We start from the raw sequence: 9,220 nt of genomic DNA, 5'->3' as shown, positions 1-9,220 counted from the left end.
TTAAAGTCATGCCCCCCTCCGTCCTTGACTTTTCCTAAATAAGTATACTTAACACAGGTATGTTGTAAGAATAATTTCGATATCACAAACAGAATGTGTTATAAACAGTTTTTAGAAGACATACAGGTAAGATGCTTTGATGTCTATGTAGTGAAAAAAAGAGCAGGTCCATAGGTTTCCAAAACCCTTACCATTGGCAAATCGCTCTCAAAACTGAAGATATAAGCTCCATTTCTAAATATTACCAGTGTTCCATGCGGTCCACGTGTGCACGAGGCAACAAATAGCCTACAGTAACACAAACTAATGAAAAAATGCTATTGTGTTCTTTGCAATAACTTTCATATTCTGATGTTATCCAGTCATTTTTACCACATACATATGACAAAATTACTATTTAATTTCAAATTCTAAAAATTAAATGATACTACAATCAAATGATGGCAAATCATCTTTTTAGTACTAATGTGGATTGTACTTTGGAAAAAATCTGCACATTACATAAGAAAATGCAAAAAAGGTATTTGCTAAATTAACAGTCTGTTTTGGGTATTTTTTATTTCAGATAACACTATTTACATGTCTAATGATGTTTTGATAATAATTAAGTTCATATTTTGGTATGATTGTTGCTTTTTCCAATAGTATCTTCTTAGTGTCAAAATTACCTTTTGCTATGAGACTCGAAATTGAGCTCCGGTGCATCCTGTTGATATTGATCATCCTTGAGATGTTTCGACAACTTGATTGGAGTCCACATGTGGTAAATTGATTGGACATGATTTGGAAGGGCACACACCTGTCTATATGAGGTCCCACAGTTGACAGTTCATGTCAGAGCAAAAACCAACTCATAAGGTCGAAGGAATTGTCCGTAGAGATCCGAGACAGGATTTTGTTGAGGCACAGATCTGGGGAAAGGTACCAAAACATTTCTGCAGCATTGAAGGTCCCCAAGAACACAATGGCCTCCATCATTCTTAAATGGAAGAAATTTGGAATTTGCCAAAACTCTTCCTAGAGCTGGCCGCCTGGCTAAAATGAGCAATCGGGGGAGAAGGGCCTTGGTCAGGGAAGTGACCAAGAACGTGATGGTCACTCTGACAGAGCTCCAGAGTTCCTCTGTGGAGATTGGAGAAGATTCCAGAAGGACAACCATCTCTAAAGCATGGTGGTGGCAGCATCATGCTGCAGGGATGTTTTTCAGCGGTTCTGTGGTGTTGAACTTATCAAGACTTGTAAGTCTCTAAAAGTGGGTGATTTTATATGAGAATGTAATTTTAAACAGTGTCAGAGGAGTATTGTCACAACATGTGTGTTATTGCCTATTGTTGGGCAAAGCCACGCCACCTCCTGCGCTCCTTGGCTTTGTAGATAAAGGATCATGTGGGTGACCCTGTGTGACTGTTTGTTCTCCAATTTGTTATGCAGTTTCTCTGGCTCCTGCAAGGTGCCTTTGGCTAGGAGCGAGAGCTCCATCCCGCGCCTGCTGAATTGCTTAACTGGGTGAGAAATGAAGATTTATCTGCACATCTGCTAGGCGCTTTCTTTCCCCTGCCATGCCATGTATCTTAACTCCCCCACACATACACACAGTGGAGAGGGGAGACACATTATACTAAAGAAAGAATGATGACCAACTATTATAATTCATTTACAATTTAGATACTTAAATCTCCATTGAATTGAGTTATGTAATCCTATATATTTATATTTGTACAGTAAATTCACAGTGTTCAAATACACCAACATTATGAACACACATTCTCACGCATACAAATACATGGAGTATTATCATTTAATTATAGTTTAGTCTTTAGAGTGCTTACTGCTCGGTCACATTTACTCAGTGTGTAGGAGCACACTCAAGCCCAAACGGCCCACACCACCTTCATTTCCTGCCAGGCCCCAGCTCAGGCTCCCCCTTATCTGACCTCTCACACAGTGAACCCTATGAATGGACAATAGTGCCCTTCAGTAGGGCCCCAAGACCATAGCAAAGCCTGCAGCTGGAGCGCATAGCAGGCCTGCCCCAGCCTGAGGGCATGCTAACAGCTGAGAAAGATCTCTGAACTGCCGAGGGGATTTGGGAAGGCTGGGGGAATCACAGATGTGAAGGCCAAAGAGGGAACATGTCCAAGAGCCTCCAGCTTGTCCCTGTTTATCAGATGCCATGGAGAAGCTGCTAGTCTCTCCAACAGGTGTTCAGGGGGTGGATGGATGGCAGTTCACAGCTTTAGGTCTGGCTGTTAGAGGAGAGGATGAGCCCCTGGAAAGCACTGTGGTATTATCCATATAACAAAGGAAGTAGGAAATTAAAGCCCTTGTGGAAATATTCACTGGTGTAACGTAATGTGAAAAAATAATAAAATATGTGTGTATGGGTCATGTTATAAGACGTGTATATCAATATAAAAATATGTGAGCATCATATGCATATAGGAAATGGATTGGGGTTATTTCCAATGAGAGAGCATTAAACACATCCGGTGACTCAGCCATCTGTCACTACTCTGAGTTGTTACTTTGCCAATGTGTCACCTTGACGGAAATATCCACTTCATAAGTAAAAGCCTCACGCCTTGTGTAATGAGCAAATAGAAAAAGGGTGGACTGGATGTATGCAAAGGGTTGCCCAACATATCTAGTCTTTAAGAAATACTTTCCCCACTCTGACCTAACATGCAGTCCATTATTTTAACTAGGCAAGTCAGTTAAGAACAAATTCTTATTTTAAATGATTGCCTAGGAACAGGGGGTTAACTGCCTTGTTCAGGGGCAGATTTTTGCCTTGTCAGCTCAGGGATTCGATCTTGCAATCTTTCGGTTACTAGTCCAACAGCTCTAACCACTAGGCTACCTGCCTCCCCATAATTCATGATGAAAGGACAGGGTATTATAGGCTTACATAGAGGGCATCCTGAAATAACAGAATAACTGAACAGCCAGAGAGAGTTGGGTATTCTTTTCAGCCAGTGGATTAACCCATTAAGAGTAGAACAGTCAACAACAATAAAAAGTCCCCCCGTGCTGATGTCACTGAGATAAGGCCACAACCTCAGTGGCAGCAGTGAGAGTGATGTGGCTTTTCCACCAGACCACATCCTCACAATGTTGTTGTTTTGTGGCCCCAAGCAGAGACAGAGAGAGAGAGCGTGCATGAGTGCATTTATGTATGTAGTGCGTGCGTGTGTTTGGAACATATGTGGAGCTAGCTATGAGCTCTTTGACCATGCTATTTATTTACAAAGCCAAAAAGAAGAAAAGTGTTCCCATTTTTTTATCCCTGCCACTCAGAGTAAACAGTATGAGTGTGAATGCCATACAAATTGTGTTCCGGATTGCTGATACCCAACTGATTGCATCCGTGTGTGCTGCCTGATACCAGGGCTGTGAAGTTCTTTCCCATTTCCACTCTGTTTGCATAGCTCGAGACGCTGGTATAATCACAGCATTGTGCCTGGTCAGTATTTAGCCGTTGTTCTAATGTCAATAAGAGTCTCATTGACATAAGGTTTGTGTGCTGGCTATCACTCCATTGAACATATTCCTGTGTTTTTCCGCATGTGAGATTGGGCTTTGTTTCCTTGTCAGACAAGGAGGGTATAGATAGACTTTTGGAAATAGTCTGAGTGGGCATTTGGAACTTAAGGAGTGGTTCTCCATGGGTAATTTTCATTGGGGTTAACGCAGTTAATCTATTGTAATTAATTGATAAAAACATCTGATAAAAGCTGGGATAATAAATGGTGCAATATAAAGTCGGTAATGGAAAAAAACATTTGCCAAGAAGGCACATCTTCAGTAAGGACTGGTGTAATTCAGGCCATTTACCTTACTTTACCCTCCGTGGTGTTCCATAAAGTTTATGTAATGCCTTTTGGATAGTTTGAATGGAGATGATTATCTTTTTTAAAGGTGTAGCTGTCTGAACAATGTAACGATGGATTTAATGCTACCTCTCTCAAGCTTTGTTCAATGGGTAATTGACCATTACATTGATAGAGTAATCCATCACCGGTACCTGTCTTTGTGAACAGTTGTCAGTACTTACTGAGTAACTCCCAGCTTTGTATAACACTGCTGCAACCCTGATGGACAACCTCTTAACATTCCTGCATGGCAGGAATACAAATCTAATGTAGCCCATAATAGAATCTAGCATTTTCAGAAAGATGACGGAATTCCAGCAGGAATTCATTCTTAGTGCACTGACGTTTCAGCACGTGTCTGAAAGGTTTTTAGGTAAGATTTTTTTCTCCATAGATACAGTAATATTGTTATGTCTGGTATTCTAGGGTATCGTCACCTGGAAACCAATTAATTTGCTTCCTTCATAAATGTTATGTCCCTCAAGGGCTTCTAATCAGAGCAGGAGATGGATTATGACTTCATATCTTCACATATACCAGGCCTGGGCAAAGGCTGGCCCTGGGGCCATATGCGGCCCGCGACCTGATTCAATACCGCCCGCAGAATCATGCTCAGATCACAAAGAAGTTGTGGTAATACAGTTTTTAAAAACATATTTGTTATTCAAATTAAAAGCCCAATGAACTCTCGCCATTATGTAATTATTTAACTCCCACCGCTTGTGGGACATTTATTTTGAAGGCACGTATAAATAACAACTGCACGAGGACAGTGACTGGCACACAGGTCACGACGAACAGTGACACGGCATGTTGAGGACATCGCAGAGAATATAGAACCACAGTTGAAAGACAAGTTAACCTATTTCTCCTTGTCCCTGGATGAGAGCAGTGACGCACGTGACACAGCACAGTTGTTGATATATAACCTCAGACTGAAATTACAGAGGAGCTTGCTTCAGTACAGTCAATGAAGGCACAACCACAGGAGGAGGTTAATAAATGTATGGCAAAGCTGGAACTGAGTTTTGGAAAGATATCCAGTGTGACCACTGATGGGTGCCCAAACTTGACAGGAAAAAACTTTGGCCTTTTGAAAAGGATACAAGATCAAGTAGCTGAGCTGAACCCAGATCAGAAAATTGTTTTCCTGCATTGCATTAATCATCAGGAGGTGCTCTGTAAATGTGTACTGAAAATGAGCCATGTTGTTGATACAGTCACTAAAGTGGTAAACTTCATAAGAGCAAAATATTTAAACCACAGGCAGTTTGTCTCACTGCTGGAAGAGACAGAGTTGGGTCATGCAGATCTCCCTTACCACACAAACGTGAGATGGCTGAGTTTAAAAGGTTGTGGCTTAAAAGTGGCTTAAAAGGGTGTGGGAACTGAAGTCAGAGATTGCTGAAATTTTGCAAATGAAAGGAAAATATGTGGATTTCCCTCAACTGCAAGATAAAGAATGGTGGGTTGATTTTGCCTTCACTGTGGACATCATGGCCCTCATGAATGAACTGAATTCCAAACTACAAGGGAAGGGCCTTTTTACACATCAAATATACAGCCTTGTCAAAGCCTTCAAGGGAAAATAACTCCTCCTGACCTGCCAAGTAGAAGCCAACAATCTCACCCACCTTCCGACACTACTAGTCTGTTACCTATCAGATGACCAGCGGGAGAAGTATACATCGCTTCTGCGTGCTTTGAACAGTGAGTTTTCTCGTTGTTTTGAGGATTTCAACGTGTTGGAAAATGACATTCTGTTGGTTTCCTCTCCTTTCACCTTCAATGTTGATAACGCTCCCACTGAGCTTATCGATTGTCAGTCTGATGCAGTGATTGGAGAACTATTCAAAACAATGTCACTGACGAGGTTCTATGCATCTCTCGATGAACAAAACTTTCCAAAGATTAGGAGTCATGCTCAGAAGATGTTTGTACTGTTTGGGTCAACCTATGTATGTGAACAGACATTTCCGGTGATGAAATATAACAAGTCAAGGTACAGATCATCTCTTACTGACTCACCTCTCAGCAATCCTGCGCATAGCAACGTCAGAAACTATACAAGACTTCACTGCTCTAGTCAATGCCTATCAGAGACTTCACTCCTCACGCTGATTGAGTAGTTTAAATGTAATGTTGAGCTCTCTCTTTCTTGTTTTTGTGCATATCCATTAACAAGAGTTCTTTCTGTTTGTGGTGGTGAATGCACAGTGTACTTTTCCCTCCGTGTAGTTTATTGCATGTTTAATAATGAAAATACCTACCAAAAGGAGAACATGGATGTGGTTTATTTCTGTGCATGTTAAAAAAGTAAAATGGATGTGATTTACAGTAGATATATCTGTTAACACAGTCATACACAATTTGTATAATCCTGCAATAGGATTCTGGCCCGCGAAAATATATTCTAATGTGACCCTCTATGGAAGATAATTGCCCAGGCCTGACATCTCCCTCACTAACTTTAAGCATCAGCTGTCAGAGCAGCTTACCGTTCACTGCACCTGTGCACAGCCCATCTGTTAATAGCCCACCAAACTACCTCATCCCCATATTATAATTTTTTTTTCTCTTTTGCACCCCGGTAATTCTACTTGCACATCATCATCTGCACATCTATCACTCCAGTGTTAATGCTAAATTGTAATTATTCGCCACTATGGCCTATTTATTGCTTTACCTCCCTGATTTTACTACATCTGCACACACTGTACATAGTGTGTGCAGATCTATTGTGTTATTGACTGTACGTTTGTTTATCCCATGTGTAACTCTGTGTTGTTTTTGTCGCACTGCTTTGCTTTATCTTGGCCAGGTCACAGTTGTAAATGAGAACAGGTTCTCAACTGGCCTACCTGGTTAAATAAAGGTGAAATAAAAAATATAAAAAATATACAGTATCCTGCGATCTTCTTCACTATATCATCACTGCTATGTGATATGGTTCATTATAGAGGACAATGTGACTGTAAATGACTTTTACCTGCTCATATTCCTGCATATGATCATCTGTAAGGGAATGAGCCCATCAGTATACTCCCCGAACAAGATTAAAATGCTGCCATCATCTCAAGAATTGATATTCCGTTCCTGCTCTAATGACATGCTTCCCATTTTCCTGAGCCAGACTGGTAGCGCTGTCCAAATCCTTTTAGGCCCCCAAATGAGATATCATTAGCATAATAGTGTCTGGTGCTGTTTTGTGATTTCTTTTAATCAACCCCAGAGTCACTAGTAATTAGTACTGTGCTACTAATGGATTCTGATTGACACTCTGGCATCCTGTCATTTGTCACTGGTCATTTTACACCATTCTCACAGTGGGTTCTGTGTAACCGTGTTGGTAGGCTGATATCTCATTTAAATTTCTTTAGCATTTTCCTTTTTTGGTCCCTGTTATGAAAATGTTGTAATTATGAATGTTGTCATGGTCTCCTTAAAGAGGATTCTGAAGAAGGCCCATAAATGTGTCATTATAGCACCCATCTAAACCATTCATATTACTCGCCATATCTCTAGGAAGATCTGCATTTCAAATGCACTTTCAAGTTTGAGCACTTGAGCTGTGAGATTTGACATCCAACTAATCTTCCTCTGAACCCGAGGATGGTGTGCTCAGAGGGAATTGGCATTCCCGTCTTAGCCCGAGTCTCTCAGCATTGTTTCTCCACAGGACCTATAGTGATTGGACTAGTGAAACATAATAACAGGAATAATATCCAGCAGGGTTTGAGACACAAAGACTCAGTGGATTGAGAATGATTTTTTAAAATGGAATCAACTGCAGAATACATTACACAGCATCAACTGTTTCAAGGACACCAAAGGTCAGCCTGTCTGTCTGGCTCATTGTCTGGCGGTGGATGGAGCTGCTGGGATGATACTGTGTCAGAAAATAGTGGTATATGAGCTCTCTAGGGTGTGTTCTGTCACTGCATCATTATCTACAGATATATATTTTTACAATCCAGGCTTGTGGGCTCCCATCTATGTCACAGGAATCTTGACTTGAGCCAATCCATCCACACTGGTCACTGACCCATTTCTCCACTGCCTCTCCTCAAAATTACCAAGAGTGCAATGCCTCAGTGATCCCCTTCACTTTGTAGCTCCTCTGACCTTTGATGTTGAGGACTTGGTGCTCATGTATCCAGCCAGGAGGGACGGCATTCATCTAGAACCTAATCTGTCCCATGGCTGTGATTGATGCAGCCGGTGGCTTAGAGAAGTCCAATAAGAGCATGGTCTTATTGGAATCTCAACAGGATGTGTAATGGCAGGTTTGCAAATTACTGACTTTGTTAAATCACAGATCGATTGTGACAATAGTTGCCCGGAAACTATACATTCAGTAACTAGTCAAACTAGCTTCTGCTGCTCATTCTCCCTCTAATGCTCTTTTACTCAGCTATACCTATTGCACACAAACATTCACACAAGTAAACAAACACACACATACACACACGCACATAATAATAGTTTCAAGCTATCGCTCTCTCACCCTTATGCTTTTCTCCCTCTTGCAGCTACCACCACCCACCATTAAGCATGTAGAAGGTAGAAGCACCCACCCACACTCTCCTCACCTCCCCTGGGACAAACTGTTTCAACATGGGCAGTATGGCCTGAGAAGCTCAGCATACGTGTCTGTTATACCCCTCCCTGCAGCTGTGCACCTGGATCTGTGCACAATTCCTGCATGGCAATGAACCGACCCACCTGTTCACACCTGAGGCCTGCGCCTCCACACCTCCACTGCCTCTCTCCTGTCCTACCTTTGTTTCTTCCATCATCTCAGGAGATTGATGCGAACCAAGTGAACAGGTTGTAAATCTACTCTGATGTTGTCATAGGGATGGAATGGAATACTAAATGTGTAAAACTGTCAGTCCTAGCTGTGTCTCTTCATGGGATTGTGAGTATGGCAGTTGATGTGCAATAGTTCAATGCATTATACAAACACATGTCGATTAGAATTGTGGTTGCATTGGCGTGTCATAAGATTTTCACATCAAGCCAAGCTCACCCAGCCAGTTGAGTCAGCCCCATACAGAACATCTTTGGCATATTTGGCCAATATTTTCATTGAGCAATACAGGTTCACAGAGAAAGCATAGCCCTTCTATGGTAAATTGAAGCTGAATGCTTTGTCAATCCCCGATTGATTATTTCAGGTGTTATGGTCTGTGTGACATTGTTTGTCATCATTGGCCTTGGTTTGGACCTGCTAGGCTCCACTCCATAGTCCTGACTAAACTTTGAAATGCCATACCATGTGTGACACTGACAGGAGTCCTCCTACATACCAGACACTGCTAATTTTAGAGAGTGATTAATGTCCA

General features: G+C 41.6%; 1 pseudogene; it reads left to right on the top strand.

Moving 5' to 3' along the window:
- Positions 1-4,878: 4,878 nt before the first annotated feature.
- LOC139530948 (general transcription factor II-I repeat domain-containing protein 2A-like) lies at positions 4,879-8,424 on the top strand (annotated as a pseudogene).
- The last annotated feature ends 796 nt before the right edge of the window (positions 8,425-9,220 follow it).

Source organism: Salvelinus alpinus, chromosome 9 (assembly GCF_045679555.1).
Source record: "Salvelinus alpinus chromosome 9, SLU_Salpinus.1, whole genome shotgun sequence".
In the NCBI taxonomy this organism is placed as follows: domain Eukaryota; kingdom Metazoa; phylum Chordata; class Actinopteri; order Salmoniformes; family Salmonidae; genus Salvelinus; species Salvelinus alpinus.
This window is presented reverse-complemented; position numbering and strand designations above follow the sequence as displayed.